We start from the raw sequence: 3,656 nt of genomic DNA, 5'->3' as shown, positions 1-3,656 counted from the left end.
CAAAATTTCACCTCAACCCTCTTAGGGATTTTTTGGGGGATGGTTGGGGTAAGGCCTGAGAATTAAATTGACATAAGACAGACCCTCAGGAGAAAAAAGTACAAATTTATTTAATACAAGTTTATGTGGCACAGAAACCTTCAAAATTTGGAAATGAAGATCCAAAGATGAAGTTAGAGCTCAACACTTACATACTGAATTAGACAAAAAGTAGTAAATTGTACAAATGTGACAAGGCAGAGTGGCTTGGGCTAGGGCAGTTAATTGGGCAGAGAAGTGCCTAAGAAGGTAGGAGTTGGTTTCTGACTCATATATAGGATCATTCTTCTTAAATTATTAAGCACAACAATCATTTGCTGAAAGTTTACTCTCTATACTAGTCTTTGTGACAGTCACTGGGAACATAGCCTTTCCCCAGTGATATCATCACAAACATACACCCTCTAAGTGCAGGTGAATTCATGTGATGGCTTTGTCCCCTGAAAAAAATATCTTTACAATGATAGCTATCTGTACTAGTGTATATAAATTATCCATGGATTGCAGAGATACTGTTGTACTTGCTCCTACTTAAATATCCAAGGAGTATTATTTCTCAAATGATCTATGGATCATTAACATGACTTTGGAGGAAAACTCTTTTGAGCTTTCAGTATGGATTTTCAAGATAAATATCCAAGAAAGTCTAACAGAGGGATATTGAAATGAAATTTCTCAATGAATAAAGACATTACTGATTGCAGCTATGAATTCAAGTACTTTAACATATGTTCAGGTGTTTGCCTTGGGATATGTAAGGAGTTAAAAGTGAAAGAAAATGTTTAAAGTTTTCTTCCTCACTTTGAACTACATTTCAAAGAAATATATAACTTTTAACATAAAAGATATATTTCTACCATGGACCAACACAACTGCATGTGTGTATGAATGAATGAAGTCTTGTGTTTGAGGTTATATCTATTAACTTTTATTATGTCACTGAAATAGCAATCACTTAAAATGTTTTCTGTTTTACTAATGTGGTGAAAAATTACTCAGAGTAAGATTGATAATTCTTTCTTCTGCTCCTTCTACTCTCATTTGCATCTTGAAATTGCCAATATGGATGATTTATTTATTTTAAGGATGTTAATTTTTCAAATAAAAATATCTGCATGCAACTAACAAGAGAGAAATGTGTTTTTTAATGCTTTGCATATTTTTATTTTCCTGGATATGTTCATGAACTCACATTATATTTGTGAGAGGCAGCTGAGTCCTTTTGTAGCATTTCTTTTCCAGGGATCAGTATTGTTCTAGCAAATGCTGCTGCAGTCACAAAGTCTATGCAGATGTGTTAGACAGGCACAGGATGCCTGAACAGATACAATTTGCTAATTTTTTAAAGTATTCCTTCCTCGTGTTTGGCCAAATCATGGAGAGTAATAAGAAAAATAAGTCACTTCCAATTCAGTGGAAATGAATCACAGTACATGTGGTTGTTCCGAATCTGAGAGTTGAACCTGAGAACTGGGAGATCTGCACAGGGACTAGGAATGGGATATGTTGAATACAGTAGAAATCAACATGGCAGTTGGGGCCCCTAATCTGTGCTGGTCTTGGGTACGTGCCATTTCAAAGAGCCAATGTGAAATACATAACAGAAATTTGCCACATAGGGATATAAAAGTGTTGTGGCATAGAGTGTTTCATAAAAGTTGAAGATCTAACCTTAATTGATTGCTAAAGTTGACTTAGACTATTGATAGTAAGTATAGGACTTCACATAATGTGACAAGCTTTGAAGTAATGAATACAATAGTAACATAAGATCCTAAGAGCAGTTGATAGAATTATAACTATGGACTCTCACAGGCTCATTCTGTTAACTTCTATCTAAAACATCACCATCTATCTTTGAATATTTATCATTGGGATAACTTCTTAAAGCATTCATCCAAAACACGGCTAAATCTTATCAAATTGTTCCACTTTCCACATTCTTTTAAAACTGTGACAGAAAAAAAGAAAAAAACCCTCTCAACCTCTAGGAACTTCATCTCTTTCAGAGATTTCTTAGGTGTTCTCCATTCATTCACTACTATGAGATTTAATGAATTGCTGTACCTCTGTTCTCTCTACCCATGATCTTTAAATATGCTATATCATATATTTATCTAGCTCAACCCTTAGAAAAAGACATCCCTTCCCTCCCTCCCACATCCATAAACTTTATTCTGTTTCTAGATGTATCTAATGGAGCACTTTACCCTCACCTATAAAAAGAGGACAACATTTTGATATGATACTGTATGGCATTGTGAGAATTACTGCAGAAAAAAACAATCAACTCTTTGAGGTTGATACTTGAAAAGTGTTCTTCTTATACTAGGCAGAAATAATTTTTGTTAACTCCTACTTCATATCATTAAGCAAGAAGCTGTTATCTCTTCTGCAAGCTTTGGGCGTACCGCAGGACATGCTTCATTTCTAAACTTAGAAAAACTGACGTCCTCATCACTCATGAGATAGCATAGTCATTCACTCACACAGATACAATTCGAGTACCTTCCAAGAGCAAAGCTCTTTTTTGAGTGCTCAGGATGCGTTAATGAATAACCCTGATAAAAATTCCTAGCTCCACAGAGCTTACATTTCCATGGGAGGAACAAGCAATAAAGGATAAACATGATAATAAATTATGTAAAGTAGGTAAGAAAGTAAAAGAGGGCTTTAAAAATATAGCAGGGTTAAGGGGGTCTGGAGAATGTCTGTGTTGAAGACAGTGCAGCTTTGGAATTTTAAATGTTGAGCCAAGAACTTGAAGGGGGTTACCCCTGTGGCCATCTGGGAGAGATGTGTCCTAGGCAGAAGGACCTGCCTCTACAAATGCCCTAAAGCAGGAGCAGCCTCCCTGTGTGAGGGACAGCAGAGAGACCAGGGCAGGTGCAGCCAAGAGAAGGAAGAGGAGAGGACTAGAAGATGAGATCAAGGCTTTTACACTGCAAAGGACTGCTCTGGCCGCTGCGTTGGGAGTAGTAGGCTATAAGGGGGCAAGGGCGGAAGCTGGGAAGACAATTAGGAAGCTATTGCAATAGCCAGGTGAGAAAGGACAGTGGCCTGGGGCAGGTGGAAATGGAGGAGGTAGCAATAACTGGCTGGTTCTCCGTGGAGTCTAAAGTCACGAGGATGAAGGATGCAGTGAGTACAGAAAGAGAAAACAGACTAAGAACTGAGCCCTGGTGCACTCCAAGATTGAGAGGTCAGGAGGAAGAGGAGAAACCTGTCAGTGAAACTGAGAAGGCATGCCCAGGGAGACAGGAGGAAAAGCAAGAGGGCACAGTGTGCTGGAAGCCAAGAGAAGAAAGTATATGGGGGTTGGGGGGTGCAGCTTGATCAAGTGAGAGGGCGACTCAGACTTGACCAGGGAATTTCGAAATACGGAGCTTGAAAGGGACCTTGCCAGGAGCAATTTGGTGGAGTTGTATAATTCCAGAAAGTACTTTGTGCAATATTTAATAACAAATTGAAGTATAACACAAGTAAAATTTTGCTGATTTATTAGCTATTTGTGAATTTTTTATTTTTTTTTATTTTTTGAGACAGAGTCTTACTCTGTTGCCTGGGCTATAGTGCCAATGGCGTCAGCCTAGCTCACAGCAACCTCAAACTCCTGG

This window comes from Propithecus coquereli, unplaced genomic scaffold, assembly GCF_000956105.1.
Source record: "Propithecus coquereli isolate 6110/MARCELLA unplaced genomic scaffold, Pcoq_1.0 Scaffold203, whole genome shotgun sequence".
Taxonomy (NCBI): domain Eukaryota; kingdom Metazoa; phylum Chordata; class Mammalia; order Primates; family Indriidae; genus Propithecus; species Propithecus coquereli.
This window is presented reverse-complemented; position numbering follows the sequence as displayed.